This window comes from Brassica oleracea, chromosome C9 (assembly GCF_000695525.1).
Source record: "Brassica oleracea var. oleracea cultivar TO1000 chromosome C9, BOL, whole genome shotgun sequence".
NCBI lineage: Eukaryota > Viridiplantae > Streptophyta > Magnoliopsida > Brassicales > Brassicaceae > Brassica > Brassica oleracea.
This window is the reverse complement of record NC_027756.1, coordinates 31,953,680-31,971,480: the sequence shown is the minus strand read 5'-3', so window position 1 is coordinate 31,971,480 and position 17,801 is coordinate 31,953,680. Positions and strand designations below refer to the sequence as shown.

Below are 17,801 nucleotides of genomic sequence, written 5' to 3'. Positions count from 1 at the left end.
TTAACACTCCTCGTTCCATTTGAAGTCTTTGAGCTTCAAAGAAGGTATGGGATTTGTCCGACAGCCTGAAGATGAACCTACCATTTTTCATGTCAGTTTTTGTACTTTCTTTGAGTTCCTTGGTGAAGGAATCACGTAGATGGCTCTTGTTTGTTTTGGGTTGGCCTCGATACCACAGTGGTGACTATGTAGCCTAGAAATCTCTTGGAACTAACCCCAAACAAGTACTTGACCGGGTTGAGCTTCATGATGTATTTCCTTAGAGTAGAGAATGCATGCTATAGATGTGTTATAGGGCCTTCTGCTTACCGAGATTTAACGAGCATGTAATCAATGTAGACTTCCATGGTCTGGCCTATTTTCTTGGCAAACGTAATGTTCACCAATCTCTGATAGGTGAAACCGGCGTTCTTCAGGCCGAAGGGCATAACTTTGTAGAAGTGGATGCCCCTGGATGTCATGAATTAGGTTTTCTTTTGGTCGTCCGGGTGAATGAAGATCTGATTATACCCGGCGAAAGCATCCATGAAGCTAACCAGCTAGTTTTTTGCCTTTGCATCTACTATCTTGTCAATGTAAGGTAGAGGAAAGGGATCATTTTCCGTTTGGTGAAGTCTATGTAGACTCGCCAGTTGCTGTTCTTCCTTAGAACCACTACCATGTTGGCCAGCGATTCTGGGTATTGAACCTCTCTTATGAACCCAACAACTAGTAGATTTTTGACCTCGACATTGATGATGGCGTCGCGTTCAGGAGCGAATTTCCTCCTTTTCTGCCTCACATGCTGGTGTAAAGGATCGATGATATCACTCAAATTACCCTTTGAGAAACTTTACTCTCTCAAATAATAGGTTCAATTGTAGTACTTAGAGATTGAATCCACAGGGAGCGTGAGCACACAATAGACTCAAAAGTATATATTTTGCTAAACAAACAGTTTATAAAGCAGTAAATTAATTGTTTGTGAGATATAAGAAAGAAGTGCTAGATCTAGGGATTTATCAATCATGATATTCAAAACAACAATCAAGGATACAAAGGGTTTTATAGGTTCAATTCTAGAACTGAATTCAATAGCAAGTAATCAAGCTCTCGCATGCAATTACTAATCAGATGTCTTAATCTTATGTTCCAGCTGTCGCATGCGAACAAAGAATGAGTATCGATCAATACCAATGCTTGAGTGTCGATCGATACTACTTCAGACAACCATTAATGCTCAATCGATAATGATCAACTAAATCCTAGACCAACTCTCTCATGCGCCTAGGTATCCAATCCACCTAGGGTTCGGTTTCCGTTAATCAACTAAAATCTTGTGCCTCTCAATTGTCCTATGATTCTAAGTTCGAATAATCTTTCACACTGCCGTGCTATTCCAATTACTCTAGATCCTATTATTACAAGCTACCATGTTGTAGAAATAAGTAAGTAATCCTAGCAATCCTAATCGATCATCAGTTTGACATTAAGCTCATGAAATCCCTAAATCTTACATGATGATTACTCAGACATGATAGAAGAAACAAAAAAAATAGTCTGAATAAATAATCGAATAAGAAATCAATGACAAAACCACATGAGTTCTAGATGAACTCTGAAAGAGTTCTAATCTATCTCTCTGATAGACCATGGATTTGACCCACTTTCACCCATGGTTATAGGTGTTTTTACCACTAATTATTATATTATAGAGTCTATTTATTATATTTGTAAGATTAGTAGTGATTTGGAGATAAGTGATGATTTTGGAGCATTTTGGAGATATTTGGAGCAATCACCCGAGATGACCATCGAGCTCGACCATCGGTCGATATTGAGGAACGAATTTACAAGATTACCCCTGACGAGTTTTCACCTAATTATATAAGCTTTGCCACCATGTTAGCGGCAAAGTGTGCTTTCTTGTTTTTCTAGTTTTATTATTATCACCAAAAGGTTTTTAGGATTTTGATAGATTGGAGAGACGATCCAAAGTTATATTTGTGATTGGAACTCCATTGATATATATTTACTATTCTCATGAAGTTTTCTTACCTAATTGCTGTTATGAATTGCTTGGTCATGTCTGAATAGTTCCATTGTTAGATTTTAGGGTTTAAATAGGTTATGAGAGATTATCTCCAACTATAGATTGATGAGTTGTGATAATAATCATTAGGATTGTCATTAATGCCTGATTCTAGATTAGCTACCTAGAACTTGCCTTAGGATTATTAGATAAAACCGATAGCTTCATTCTCATCCTGAAACCATTCTAATTGACCTAAGATTCCTGCTAGAGTAAGGCGAGAGCTGATCTAGTGAGTTTAGTGAGCATCATTTGACCCGCGCATAAAGCTTAACTAGAAGCGCGTCGATCGATATCCAAATTGGATAATCGATCGACGGAGTGAAAGGTGTATTGATCGATATACCTGTAGGATAATCGAACGACACTTTCTATTGATCAAACACGCTTGTTTGGGTCATTAGATCTAGTTACTAGACAAGTCCAGAAACGCGAGAGCGGACTAACTTGTTATTTAGTAGTTGAGCTCTACATTATCATGCATGCAACTCATTAGGTATCTGTAGGATTATAATTCCAAGTTTCCTGAATAAAAACCCTAAGTCTAGCTATTTCCTTTTAAGCACCAAAACCTCAACCAATCAATCGAGCAATTACTTGCTCAACAAAACTGCAAATTTACATTTTAATCATTAAACTATCCTACTTAACAAATCCCATTAGATATATTAGGTTCCCTAGCTCTCTGTGGATTCGATCCCTAAGTACTGTAATTGAACCTCTTATTTGAAAGGGTAAATTCACTCTTTAGGGTAATTTGAGTGATATCAAATTTGGCGCCGTTGCCGGGAGCTTTGATCGCCTATTAGATTTAATTTTGTTAAGTTTCTGACATAAATTTTTTTCTTGGATTTTCAGGTACATGCCCAGCAGTACCAGAATTAACAAGGAAACTCAACTTCTATTCTCACCAGATCCTGCAAGCTTGGAGCGTTCAATCCGCAAAGAAGTGCGCTCCTCATCGATCAACAACAACACTTGTTGGTCGCTCGATTTTCGTCAACCACCGTCGACCCAGGCACTAGTCCCGTCGACCGATACTCGCTCACCACCGTCGACCGAAGACACTCATCTCCTGTCGACCGATATCTTCCATCCGACATCGATCGATACTTCAGTCTGAACATCAATCGATACTGAGTCGCGAGATATAGTTGCGACTTTGATTCTTGTACGTGATGAGAAAGGAGACCTGTATGACCAAAAGGGTCATCTACTTAATGCAACAGGTCAGAGGATAGACGCTCAGGGGGCTGCAATCCCTGAGTTTGATACTGAAGCTACATGCGCTACTTTACCTGTAGATGAGGCCGCTCGACCCAGAACATTGGCTGACTACAACCGTCCAGATCAGTTCTACACCAACAGATCAGCCATTTGACCTCCAACTGTTCAGAGGGATTTCGAGTTGAAGCCGCAGTACTACACACTCGTGGGACAGACACCCTACTATGGGTTATCTCACGAGTATCCTATGGACCATCTGGAGAGGTTCAAAGACTACCTCATATGAAAGCTCTTCAAGTATTTACTTGCTGGAGATGTTTCGCATTGGCTTAAGCAGCTACCACCAGGATCTCTCACATCCTGGAACGACATTAAGAATGCATTCTTATGCAACTTCTTTGATGAAGCACGTGCTGAAGACTTGAGGAGAAAGATTGCTACATTCACTCAGGAGCCTGCAAAATCATTCAGAAGCTCGTGGATCAGATTCAAGTCTTATCCGAGAGAATGTCCACACCATGGATTCAATGAAGTACAACTGCTCAGTACTTTCTACAGAGGCATCGCAGTGCAGTACCAGATGGCCCTTGACCCTTCCAGCAATGGGAACTTCAACACCAGGAATCCAGAGGAGGCAGTGAAGGTCATTAAAAACCTAGCATCCAGCAGCAGCACCAAGAACACTGACTTTGAGGTGACAAGATAGATGAGGTGAAGGCAAATCTGGACAGTGTTCACAAGCTTCTCAGGAAGCAGGTCTGCTTGGTCGAAGATGCAGAGGCTGTAGACACAGAGGGTAGAGTAGAGGAAGCAAATGTGAACTTCATTAGTGGAACTGGATTCCAAGGTTCTGGAAACCAAGGTGGAAACGGAAACTCCTATGGAAATAGGAGCAATTTCAACCAGAGTTCGCAGCACCAAAAACCCTGCAACAACAATTACAGCAACAATATGGGTTATGGAAACTCCTACTTCCAGAAGCCACACCGCCAACTCAAGAGAGCAAGATTGAGGAGATGCTTGATAGAGTTCTCGAGGGACAGCAGCGCATGACAGTGGACTACAATGGGAAGATTGATTCTGTCTACACCAACCTGAACACACAAAGTTTGAGACTTTGAGCACTCATGTGAAGAAGCTGGAGATGCAGGTTGTTCAGACAGGAGAAGCTGTTAAGAGGCAGGGAGCCTTGACAAGAGGGGTAGAAGATGATGTGATGAAACCCCACGTGAATGCCATCATTGGGGATGATTTCTGGCAAGTGGCGAAGGAAGAGAAGCTGCAAGAAGGAGATTTCGAAGTAGAGAGTCTGATGAGTTTCGGCGGATCACATTGGTGTCGATCGACGCCAAGCCACGAACATCGGTCGACAGAAGTCATCCAAAACCGATCAACATCCTCTCCTGGACATCAATCGACAACACCTATGGAGTCAACCGCTTCTTGCAATGCCGTGAGGATCATGACTCACGAAGAGTTCGCATCAAAACACCCACATCCGCCCACCTCTGTCTACGTAAAAATTGATCGACATTCTGAACCTGTCATCGATCGACATCCGGAGACCACCATCGACCGATAACCTCCAGCACCAATCGATCGACAACCTCCAGCACACATCGATCGACAAGCACCTCTTACATACCGAGTGCAGATGCCGAAGATAGATGTTGCACGTCTTAATGCACTCAGGCCCAAACCCAAACATTCAGAAAACCCACCAGAGGCCGTCAGGACACCTTCAGAAGATGAAACAAATTCTATGGAGTTTGATAGGGTTCCTACGTGAAGAACCCTAAGGAAAAGAAAGGAAAAAGTGGAGAAACATCTGAAGAGGGGGCTAATGAAAAGGAAAAGGAAAGTTTCTGAAAAAGAGTCTTCAGGATTCCTCTAGATAAGCCATTCGAGGAGGCTTATTTTACCCACAGGTTATGGATGTTCTTCAGAGAAACTAGAGAGACAGAAGAAGACATCAGGAGAATGTTCTGTGAAGCTAGAGAGAAGATGAGGAAAAGGAATACATTGAAGAAGAAGAGTGATCCTGAGCAATTTGCAATACCATGCACGGTGAAGGGTATTGAATTCCCACATGCCTTGTGCGACACATGAGCATCAGTCAACATACTACCTAGGGTTATGGCAGATCATCTAGGTCTGCAGGTGGAGACTTCCAAGGAATTATTCACTTTTGTGGATTGTTCTCAGAGGAACTCAGAAGAGATTGTGAGAGACCTAGAGGTGCAGATTGGTAATGCCCTAGTTCCAGTTGATTTCCATGTCTTAGACATCAAGCTAAACTGGAACTCTTCTCTATTACTTGGGAGAGCCTTCTTGTCAACAGTGGGAGTAGTATGCAACTTGCAAACAAACCAGTTGTGCCTAACGCTCATAGATCCTCATGTCCACTACAACCCTATTCCAGTCAAGAAGCCACATACGACCTCCGGAAGAATCAATGATCCAAGAATCATTGCAGCATGCCACTGTGGAGCTGAATACGAGACAGAATACTTGGCGTCGATCGAAACTCACACTGCAACATCAGTCGACAGTGCCCAGCCAAAATCGACCGACGCAGCAGGAGAAGAATCGGTCGACAATAATCAAAGAGAATGGGAAAACGATTACTACAATCCCTCTATGGCAGCACACACGGAGGAGTATGATGAAGATTACGAGGAAGAACAAGCTATAGAGAAAAGAGTGATTCTTGACGAGGAAGATAGACTTTTCCATCATTCCTCTTGGAAAAAAAAGTCGCCATCGATCGACATCAACGGTTCAACATCGATCGACACTCAACTTCATCAACCAAACCGCCTTCGAGCATCGACTGACATCGCCCACTACCCATCGATCGACACTAACGTCGACGCTACCCGAGATGGAAATTACTCAATTGGAAGTTGGGCAGATGAGCGCCATCACGAGAGCTACGCAGTAGAGATAGCATACCGTGATCATAGAACTGATGAACTTTATGAGGATTTCACATATGAGGAACTTCTCAACATGCAAAGACGCGATGAAGCAGATAAGAAACGAGCAGAAGCTGCTTGGGAAAGAACACATTTCAGCCATCCGATCGACAGAGCGATACCTCCATCGATCGACATCAATCCTTCAACATCGATCGACATCAACCATACACCATCGATCGACATCCATCCAAAACCAAAAACCACTGTGAGCGAAAAAGATAAATTTGATAATCAGTATCTAACTCTAGACGAATTTGGTATTTTCAGGGACCCAAATGGCTACGCAAGAGCAATCGATGGATGTACTCTGCATGTATCTCTAGAGGATATTCCAGACATCCTTCAGACGGCTAATGGAGCAGACAACCTCTTCATGCAACAACACAACCTTCCAGAACAATAGCAGAAGGTTACAAAGGAGTTCTATGACATTGCTGGTGGCATAGATAAAAGCTTCAAACAGAGGTCTCGACATCCTACTTGACTATCGCTCGACGTTGACGTCTCAACATCGGTCGACAGACATCCTGAATTTGACAGAAGAGCCTTTGATCTTTTCGGTACTAGGAAATTCTACTAGGAAGAGAAGGATGAGTATGGAATCTACAGAGATGATCAGGGATACGCCAGAGACGTAGATGGACACACCATTCGCGTTCACAACAAAGATATCAAAAGACTTTTGGAAAGTGCTTCGAGAGATGACCCCAACTACATCTGTCTTCCAGAACATGCTAGCTCATTCACTCAAACCAAGCTAGTACCAGAGACCTACACCAAGGACGAGATCAATGAGATGTTCTACGGAGTCTGCGGAGAACAAGAGAAGAACAAAAAACACTTCCAGATGAAGCTTGATGGAATCTACTATCCATTGAATGATAGTATCGGTTGGCTAACTACTTGCATGGAAGAGATGTGGCAAGACATAGCCAGAATTCAGCGTGCGACCGACGTTTCTCACCCTACATCGATCGACAGATGTCGACAAGCATCGATCGACAACCGCCTGCCAGCATCGGTCGACGACAATCTACCACACTCACATACGATGAAGTCTCAACCAGATTTTCACACTAGGGAAGAGATAGATCAGTTGGTAGAAGGGATCTACAGAGCTCTGGAAACTACAGAAGAGAGGCTTGATAGGAGATGTGATGACATCTATTTCCCAATGGACCTCACCATTAGTGCTTTGACTTCCAAGATAGAAGCTATTCAAGGGGAATTAGTGGAGATTCAGAGTTACATTGTCCGTCGACTAGAAGCATCAGGATCGATCAACCGACGCAACAATAAATCGACCGACATTCATAGACAGACATCGGTCGACGAAGCTTTAAACCGAGGGAGGCTAGTACAAAAGGTGACATCATATATGTCTGATACACACAACAGTGGAGAGGAGATCTCAGCTGACACATACGCCAGACTTATGAGACATTAGTTCACTCTTGAGAGTCTTGGAGATATATTGCAGAAGATAGAAGATGCAACTACAATATTGAAGGACAAATGGCGCAGAGGAGATGAAGCAATGCGAGACTTCACTGGTACATGGTTCAACAAGCGCAAAGAAGAGATGGAGACTTGTTTCCCAACAAGTGCCAGCTTTCAACATCACTAGGCCAAATCACCTTCAAAGTCAAGCTAAATGACTATAACAAAGCGCTGAGAGGGAGACAACCCAATATTAGGTAATATTTATTTGGTTTTTATTAATCTAATATTTATGTTGGTTTTTAATTATTGCAGGTCATTATATATATATATATATATATATATATATATATATATATATATATATATATATATAGAAAAAGAGAGATATGAGTAGACGATTTCCGTGAGTATCGTCCGACGAGACACTGTCGACATCAACCGACAGAGCTGAACCTGCCGCGGCCGATATCAACATCCATACATCGGTCGACAATAATTCTGGTCTGGTATATCGTTCTAACTTGTTACATTAAGCACTTTTGATTTAGTTACCACCATAATTCCGACTAAGTTTACACTGGGGACAATGTAGTTTAAGTTTGGGGGGAGGGGGGGAGGTTTACTGATTATTAGGTTATTCATGAATTTTAAACAAATATTTTCAAACATAAATTTTTTATTGAGTCAAGAAGGGGATAATGAACTTATTAGTTTTTTGCTGGTTATCTAACCACTCTTTAGCACCATTCTAGACTTACTGATTGCAGATAGTAGTAAAGATACTAAAGTGGATCAACCTGTCAACTATGTTACACTTGCTGAGATTGTTTGAAGGAACCAAAGCTGACCTCCAACACTAAACTTGACACAACTGCTTGTCTTGGGGCTTGATATACATGGGATCAGATTCTTCAAACAAGTCTGGAAGGTAAAACCTTGTGTAGATAGATTTATCACCCTCTCTCTCTATTTTCGAAATATAGATGATAAAAAAAAAATCATATATATATATACATATCTATTAGAGATTTATTAGGAAGTGATTCAGACAGGACTTGGTGGCTACAACCATTAAGGCTTGCTTCATAAGAATTCTATAGGTAAAGGATTAGAACATGACTTGGTGGCTACAACCATTAAAGGCTTGCTTCATAAATAATCCTAGGATATATGTCAAACTGAAGTGAACAGGACTTGGTGGCAACCACCATTAAGGCTTGATTCATGGAAGCCTGTCAAATCTTGGTCAATGATCTTGCAAATATAAGCAGGCTTTGACTAAGAGAGAAAATTAGTAGAGAGAGAGGATAAAAACTAATGTTTACCTGCAGCTCCAGATACTTGTTTAAAAATCTTTGCATCCTGTGATCGATACTCCCAAGGTAAAGCCTGCACTTTTATTTATGCTAAAAAATGAGGTTGGTAGAGGGAAATGTCAGACAAGATTTGCTAAGTTGTTAGCTAGGTGAATTTGGTTTCTAAGCTAGGATATGGTATAATGAGCTTTTTGATTAGGACTTCTTAGATGTGGATTGCAATATTGTAGAGATGATGATTCTAAGTTTAAAATTGTGTAAGTCCCTGCTGTTTTTAAAATTCTCTCAGAGATACTGCCTGTTTGTTTTGCTTGAGGACAAGCAAAATGGTAAGTCTGGGGGAGTTTATAGACCATGGATTTGACTCACTTTCACCCATGGTTTATAGGTGTTTTTATTGCTAATTATTATATTATAGAGTCTATTTATTATATTTGTAAGATTAGGAGTGATTTGGAGATAAGTGATGCTTTTGGAGCATTTTGGAGATATTTGGAGCAAGCACCCGAGATGACCATCGAGCTCGACCATCGATCGATATTGAGGAACGAATATCGATCGATGTTCACATCAGAACATCAATCGACAGTGAAGCGCGCAAAAAGCCCGTTTGGTCACAACCGACTTGAAGCCTAAGTCTTCACCAATTTACAAGATTACCCCTGACGAGTTTTAGCCTAATTATATAGCTTTGCCACCATGTTAGAGGCAAAGTGTGCTTTCTTGTTTTTTCTAGTTTTACTATTATCAGCAAAAGGTTTTTAGGATGTTGATAGATTGGAGAGAAGATCCAAAGTTATATTTGTGATTGGAACTCCATTGATATCTATTTACTATTCTAATGAAGTTTTCTTACCTAATTGTTGTTATGAATTGCTTGGCCATGTTTGAGTAGTTCCATTGATAGATTTTAGGGTTTAAATAGGTTATGAGGGATTATCCCCAACTATAGATTGCTGAGTTGTGATAATAATCATTAGGATTGTCATTAATGTCTGATTCTAGATTAGCTACGTAGAACTTTCCCTAACATTGTTAGATAAAACCGATAGCTTCATTCTCATCTTGAAACCATTCTAATTGAGCTAAGATTCTTGCTATAGTAAAGCGAGAGCTGATCTAGTGAGCTTAGTGAGCATCATTCAACCCGCGCATAAAGCTTAACTAGAAGCGCGTCGATCGATAGCCAAATTGGATAATCAATCGACAGAGTGAAAGGTGTATCGATCGATATCCCTATAGGATAATCGATCGACACTTTCTGTTGATTGAACACTCTTGTTTGGGTCATTAGATCTAGTTAATAGACAAGTCCAGAAACACGAGAGCTGATTGACTTGTTATTTAGTAGTTGAGCTCTACATTATCTTGCATGCAACTCATTAGGCATCTGTAGGATTATAATTCCAAGTTTCCTGAATAAAAACCCTAAGTCTAGCTAATTTGTTTTAAGCACCAAAACCTCAACCAATCAATCGAGCAATTACTTGCTCAACAAAACTGCAAATTTACATTTTAATCATTAAACCATCCTACTTAACAAATCCCATTAGATTTATTAGGTTCACTAGCTTCTTGTGGATTCGATCACTAAGTACTCTAATTGAACCTCTTATTTGAGAGAGTAAATTCACTCTTTAGGGTAATTTGAGTGATATCACTCTCCAACCCTAAAACTAAGAATAAAACAAAGTGTACCCGTCAACAATGTCTTAGAAACCACATAAATATGGTTTAGAGTCGGCCAAGGGAATTATTTTTTAATTTGTTGTGACTTAGGGGCCTAAGTCGGTCTTGAAATATACTCGGCCTGTCTTCTGGAATCTGTGTCGAGCGACACCAAGGTCTTATTGTCGATCGACACTCCTTCATATCTTTGACAACTTCCTCTCGCGAGTCAGACGTACCACTATTCGGTAGAACAAGCATTCCTTTAAATCTAACCGTCAGATGGATCTCGGTGGCATCGGAAAACTAACTCAAAGATCTATCTCTTATCAAAATATGGGCTCAATCGCACCGTGGGAAGGTCTCCATCCATAGCTATACTTCTGACGCGTCTATGCAGTTCTGCACCTCAAATAACTCCAAAATCACCAAAGTTCTCCAAAATGCACATGAACCTTAAAATACTCTAAAACAAACTCCAAACACATATATTAAACTCAATAAAGGACATATACCATTGTCTTAATGTGGTAAAATTCATGGTATATCAATCGACCTGTATTTCATGCATGATGATTTTCGGGTTTATTTCTGCATGGCTACATGGGACCAGGTTAAGCAATATAAGTTAGACAGGAGAAAGTCTTTTAATCTCTGGCTTAGACTTGTTGGAAGCTTGGAGCCTATTTTGAGATTTTTTCTGGAAACAACTTTTACCATTGGCCCCTCATCGAGTTCTTCAACCTCTCGGCTTCTCTGTATGTGGGATCAGGGGTTTATGCTGTGATTGCTATAAGACTTTGGTCTTACCCTTGAGGGTTGTTTGATAGTAGGAACGGGAGTTTTATTGGTCCCCTTTTGATCTCCTTGATGCCCAGTGAGTGGAAAATTTGACTGTTTATTGGAGAGTGAATACGACTGCTCCCATATCATGGATCCAAAGACATTCCAGTATCATGTTGTAGGACAAGTTGCAATCGATTACCACAAATTTTATTTACATGTTTACTCCTTCTGTGTAAACAGGAAGCATGACCTCTCATGCCGTTTGCTTGACGTCGCCACTGAATCCTATTAGTGGAGTGACTTTTCAAATCAGGGAATTTCTTATAGTCATATATCGTTTTAGGCAGCCAGTAAAATAATATTAGTGTAGCTCCCATTGTACACCGGTATCCTCTTCACCAAACAATTCACCATCGAGAGAGAAATAACCAGGTGTCATGATGCGGAGGCAGGATCTTCTCCTGCACCTTGGTTGTGAAACTTATTTCGTCGGTTTCCAGGATCAGGCGCTTTCGATTCTCTGTTTCTTGGCCATTTACGGTATTCTGAGTGCTCTCTTTAGCAGCCGCATGGTGATGCCGCTTACGTCTGAGCTGCCTTATATCACATTAATTACCTTCTCGTGTCGAGGTGGTGAGGCATGAGCAACTTCGGCTAGTTAGCTATTTGCCTCCTTGTTATTAAGGATATTTTTGTCTCAGTGTCGATCGATACTAATTTTAAACAAGCTTTAACATAAAGGTTGGATATGTTCACTAAACATCTAGACCAACTCTCGTTGCGTCTAGTTATTCAGCTCATTTAAGTTTAATTCAGGTAATTGACCATGTTATCGCTTATGACAATTATCCTAAAATCTATGTTTAAGGTGATCAATCCTAAACTTAGCATTAAGATCAACTAGATGAAGAGCCAATTGTTTTCCCTGACAAAGTTATCCATTAAGAAAACCATTATGTGACCCTTGAAGAACCTTAAATCTAACAATAGAATTGCTCAGACATAATCATATAGTCTAATACTCGACCAGAGACTTGTTATGCAATTTCTGGATCCCTGGGCAAAATTGTAATTTCCTTAAATCATCATTAAACTCGCGGATAGAAGGGGTGTCGATCAACATTTTTAATGGGTATCAATTGACACTTCTTGCATGGATAGACTCCGACTTAAAATTTTTGGGAGAGCTTTCCTCAAAACTCCAAAATGATTCAAAACCTCCAAATACATCCAATAAGCACCTAAACCTGAAAAGACTCTAAAACAATTCCATACGCATGTAAAAGACTCTAGAAAAGGATTTATATCATGGTTGAAAACAGGTACAAACCATGATACATAACCATGATATATCACCAATCATCATTGTACATATCATTAATGTCAAATTCCAGATTTAGTTCCGATGATGCATCTGCACTCTCTTGTGAACTCTTTTGACGCTGACCTTTCTAGTACACATAACTTTCAATCCAACCATAACTTTCAATCCAACCCACGCCGATGAGAACGTTCATCCTATATCTATCTCAAGATGATTTTCATTTGATCTTGATCTGGAAAAATGTTCCAAAATTAAAATCACACAGTAGCATAAAGTACTACAAGACATCCTGATTTGTGCCTTTGATACTAAAACCCCTAGAAGGCATTTTTTCAAAATGTAGTCGTTAACTCTTGTTTGTTCAAAAGATAAAACTCCTTTCGATAAGACACCCACTGCCAAATTTTAATAAAAAGTTGTAATTTCTTTCTTGAGCTGGATTGCATATACATCCTTCTTTAGAAATTTTTGTAAGAACAATCATCAAAGGAGATGCGATCATGAACTGTTTGCAAAATTGTAACTACCATTGCATATGGTATCTAACACTACAACGACGACAGTTATTTTCTAGATAATAAACTATGAAGATAAGGTATCAAAAATCTACATGCATTGACTAACATCCGACAGCACTGAAATTTCACTATCTAAGAATTGCTGCGATTTTTATAGAACATTACCACCAACAGATCTACAAATATGTATGGTGGGACTGAAAGTAAACTGATTTCTCTCAATGTTTACATTACGATTACAAGCTTTAAATAAGCTATACAGTTCCACAAAGTGTGGAGAATACAATATTTACAAAAATCACATCGTAACAATAGAATATTCTAATGGTAACAATAGAACACTACAAGAAATATGAGTATTGGTAGCAGTTCGCGGTAGCACAAATTCATCAAGTAGATTTAGACATCAACTCTATCGTAGCATTAAATTAACGCCAGAACAAAATTTTATTAAACACGGAAACAAAATTCGCTCACGGTAACATTTTTGTGCGAAAAAATTATTTTTGCCCGCCAACACTCAGGGTATGAATGGTGACCAAGGAACGACGAGGAACAAATGCATTCCCTAACATTCCTTAAAAAAATCACCATTCATAAGGAATAATTTTTCCTTTTCATTCCCTACCATTCCTTTTTTTGTAGAGAAATAAAGAACAAATAAATTCCTTGTTAAATATGGGATGGAACAACCATTCATTTTCATTCCTGCAATTTTGTTCCTCTACGTTCCTTTTCTATTCGTTCCTCTTGTTTCTAGAATGGTCACCAGTCAGACCCTCAGAAAAATAACTCATTATTCCCTCTCTTCTCTAACAAAGATTTTTTTTTATTCACTTCAATCTATCTTATCTTCGTTTAAACAAAAAAAAAATATATCCATCTTCTTCTCCATCTTCTTCAAACTTAATCCACTGGATCTAGTGAGATTTATCAATAGAACCTAAACAATCCATCGTTTTGTGATGGAGACAATTCCAGTTTCCGCTGAGAGCTTCAAGGTAGGGCTCATCGGAGCTGGAAAGATGGCGGAGATTATAGATAGAGGTGTGTGGCTGCCTCCGGGATGCTTCCTCCGAATCGTATCTCTACCGCCGTTCACTCGATTCTGAATCGCCATACCGGAAACCAACCTATCCGCCTCTCTCATTCCATTACGGCAAATTGGCTCTTCCGCCTTCCTCCGTCGCTCTTCACCACCATCACCTTTGCCTTCTCTCGCTTCTTCTTTTTCTTCTAGAGGTCGCCGATGTCTGAGTCTTACACTTAGTTTGAAGAAATAAGGTTGAAGAGGATGGTTGTTACTGACGAATACTTAGATCTCAACTAAAGTTAATGAATTTCATAAAGCTTCAAACTTTGAACAGATATACAAAGTGGCTTCTGTGAAGCTTTGTGATAGATATCAAATATTTTTACACGAACTTGGCATGTGCAGAGGAGAGTTTCATTGAGTTCTGGATATCATCACTTTGCTCCAACATCTCTGGTCAGATTCTGGCCAGTCTCGTCATGAACCCACCCAAGGTATAAAACATGTATATCACTTTATCAGCTGGTTTAGTTTCTAGCACTTGGGTGGTTGGAGCTTTCATAATGATAATTGAGTTTTAACAAATTTTGTGAAATATGATCAGCCTGGTGATGAGTTATGCGAGTGGTGATGAGTCCTGCTACATAGCAGAGAAAGACGGAATACTCTCGTCCTTAGCAAAACGTTCAAAGGTTAGCCATTCACAGAGAACTTACTAACTAAACTTGCAGATTTTCATGGAACTAAATGAAGGTTTCATGTATAGAAGCTAAGTTCTTAAACTTGCAGTTTTGGTTTGTGGCGTATGTGGTGATTTTGTTTTGATTTTGGTACAGGAAGGTGGGTCGTGAGCAGAGTTTGTTGTCGTGAGCTTGAAGGCGGCAGTGACAAGGCAGAGCAGCGTCGAAGGCGGCGGCAGTAAATCCTCTGATCTGAGGACGAGGACTATGTTTTTGTCCTTTCCCGATCTGCAAATGTAAAGCTCGTACTTGTTCTTAACTTTGTAGAGCTGTGATTTGGTGGAGATAGTGTTTACGAATCATTAGATTAGTGAATGGAAGGTCTGTTAATCTGAAGATTTTTTTTATTACTGTCTTGCTTATTGAATAGATATTAATCTCTCATTTTCTAAAAAAGGATGTTGCTTTGTTTTTGAAAAAAAACTACAGGCCAGAACATCAGGAAGCTTGTGAAGGATGGTTTATGCTTGAACATCAGGTTCGTTGATTTTCTGTTTTCGTGAAGCTTGTGTACCCAGTTTTGGCTACTTAGATTGAAAATTTCTTAAGTGGAACTTTGATCACTAATCGAGAAGAATGTCTTGAACTGTCTGTTTCTGTACCTTTTCTCAGCAACGATGCCTGAGGAAAAGATTGTGGATACCAAGAAGAGCCACAACTCTTGAAGGGACCAAGCAACCATTTTCTCATTTTTCTCGATTGTCTATGATGTTAGTTTAGTGTTTGGATGATCTTATGTAAAACTTGTTCTTTTTATATGCAATATTATTGTGGCAATGACCTGTCAACAAACTACTTACAATTCAAATAACAAAACGTAACTATATATTGAATTTGTATTGACTTTTGTATGTTTTAAAATTTTAATGGAAAAGTATATGCAATTTTATAATTTAATTGTGTTTTATTAGAGTAAGTTATATTTATTATTCTTATTGGAATATATATTATGAAGGTCATGTTTAAAAATTATCATTTATATTACTTTTAGATTAAATTTAAGATTTGAAATCAAATAATAAAAAATTGTTATAAATCATTAAGTGAATGCCCCATAACCAATACCAAGACAAGGTACAGCCGCGGCTAATGGAGGAGAGAGGGTCGGCCAAGTCCTAGCCGACTTAGGATATGGATGTTTTCCTTTTCTATGTTTTCGTAGTATTCATATTTCCTGTTGGATTGAGTTTTGTACTCTTTCCTTTTTCTTATATTTTGTAATTCTTATATAAAGGAACCTTATGATTCATTAATAAAACACAGAAGAATTCCCCATTCTTTTACAACACGTTATCAGCACGATAGACTCCAAAACCCTAAGACAAAAATCGAAACCTATAAATCCTAAAACCCTAAGCCAGCGGCGATGATCCTAGACGACCTCTGTCTCGTCTCAACTCCGATCAAGCTCAGCTTCAGACGTTCCCTGTTCGTGTCCAACGTCCTCATCCTCAGCTCAGCTTGCGTCCAGCTTAGATCACGATCCCGTCTAGACGCAACCCCATCCGCGACAAGCAACAGCTAGCGATCGTCCTCGGCACCGCGACCCGATAGGAGCCGTCCCGCGTCCGTCCGTCTCAGCTCGTCTCTGATCTTTGGTGGTCCGGTTCAGACCTACAAAACAAAGGTACATACTAAATCTGAGAACATAATGATCAAACCTAAAACCCCCAAATCCATTATTATGGAATCCCATGTTCTTGATCAAAACCCTAAAACATATAAATCTAAAATCGACAATCTCATAACTAGATATAGAAATCGATTCCTTAGAACATATTGATTGATGTTATTGATTGTTTCTGATCTGAATTTAAGAAACCCTAATTCTGGAATCAAAACCCTAAACCTAAAAGAATGAATCCGATTTTAATTGTTCTTGATTGAGTGTTTGATGATCTGAGGTTTTAGGATTGATAGATTGATTGAATAATCTTAATCGAATTTAAACTCTAAAGGCCTTGAAATCATATTGATTAAACCGGCAGCCTGTATTATTTAAATTGAAACCCTAAATTTATAATTTGAATCCAATAGAAATCAAATTGCTAAGATTGTTTGCATTACATCTAAATCTGAATTGAATTGCATTCGTATTGTTTAAAATCAACCAGCATATAGAACATACGAATTCGAATCTGATTGAATCTGATAAAGCATATGGCCGTGTGGCTTTAAATCTCTCTGTCACATATAGAATCATAATTAGGATTGTTCGCACCATGGTCAAATAGATTTACATAGCCGATCCTATTGTTTAATAACATGGCCGAATAAGGCATGCTTGTAGCCGATTTTTTTTTAATGTCTAAAGGTCGAATGATCACATTTTGAATCTGAATTTTAAATGACAATGTGATCCAGATGTCGAAAATCTCAAATTTAGACTATGCAGCCCTTAATCTCTCTGGAGATAACTATTTACAGTGGGCGCTAGATACAAAGATCAACCTGAGGTCAAAGGGACTCAGTGATACTATCATCGAGGGAAACAATGAGAATGATAAAATGATACATGGCGATTAGTATTATACGCTATCACCTCATTGAAGGTTTAAAGGATCAGTACCTGACAATGGAAAATCCACTAGACCTTTGGACCGCTTTACAGCGTAGATATGATCACCAGAAAACAGTGCTACTTCCAAAGGCTAGATATGAGTGGAAGAATCTCAGATTCATGGACTATAAGTC

The 17,801-nt window shown here is 39.3% G+C and overlaps 1 long non-coding RNA gene across 3 annotated transcripts; it reads left to right on the top strand.

Moving 5' to 3' along the window:
- Positions 1 to 14,140: 14,140 nt before the first annotated feature.
- Positions 14,141 to 15,940, top strand: LOC106313841. 3 transcript variants are annotated; one of them, XR_001264500.1, is made up of 6 exons: positions 14,143 to 14,618; positions 14,702 to 14,861; positions 14,972 to 15,059; positions 15,204 to 15,343; positions 15,537 to 15,585; positions 15,720 to 15,940. It is a non-coding gene; the product is annotated as an uncharacterized LOC106313841 (long non-coding RNA). The 3 variants fall into 3 exon arrangements; XR_001264499.1 differs by having other exon boundaries at positions 14,141 to 14,861; positions 15,204 to 15,428; XR_001264498.1 differs by having other exon boundaries at positions 14,148 to 14,861.
- The last annotated feature ends 1,861 nt before the right edge of the window (positions 15,941 to 17,801 follow it).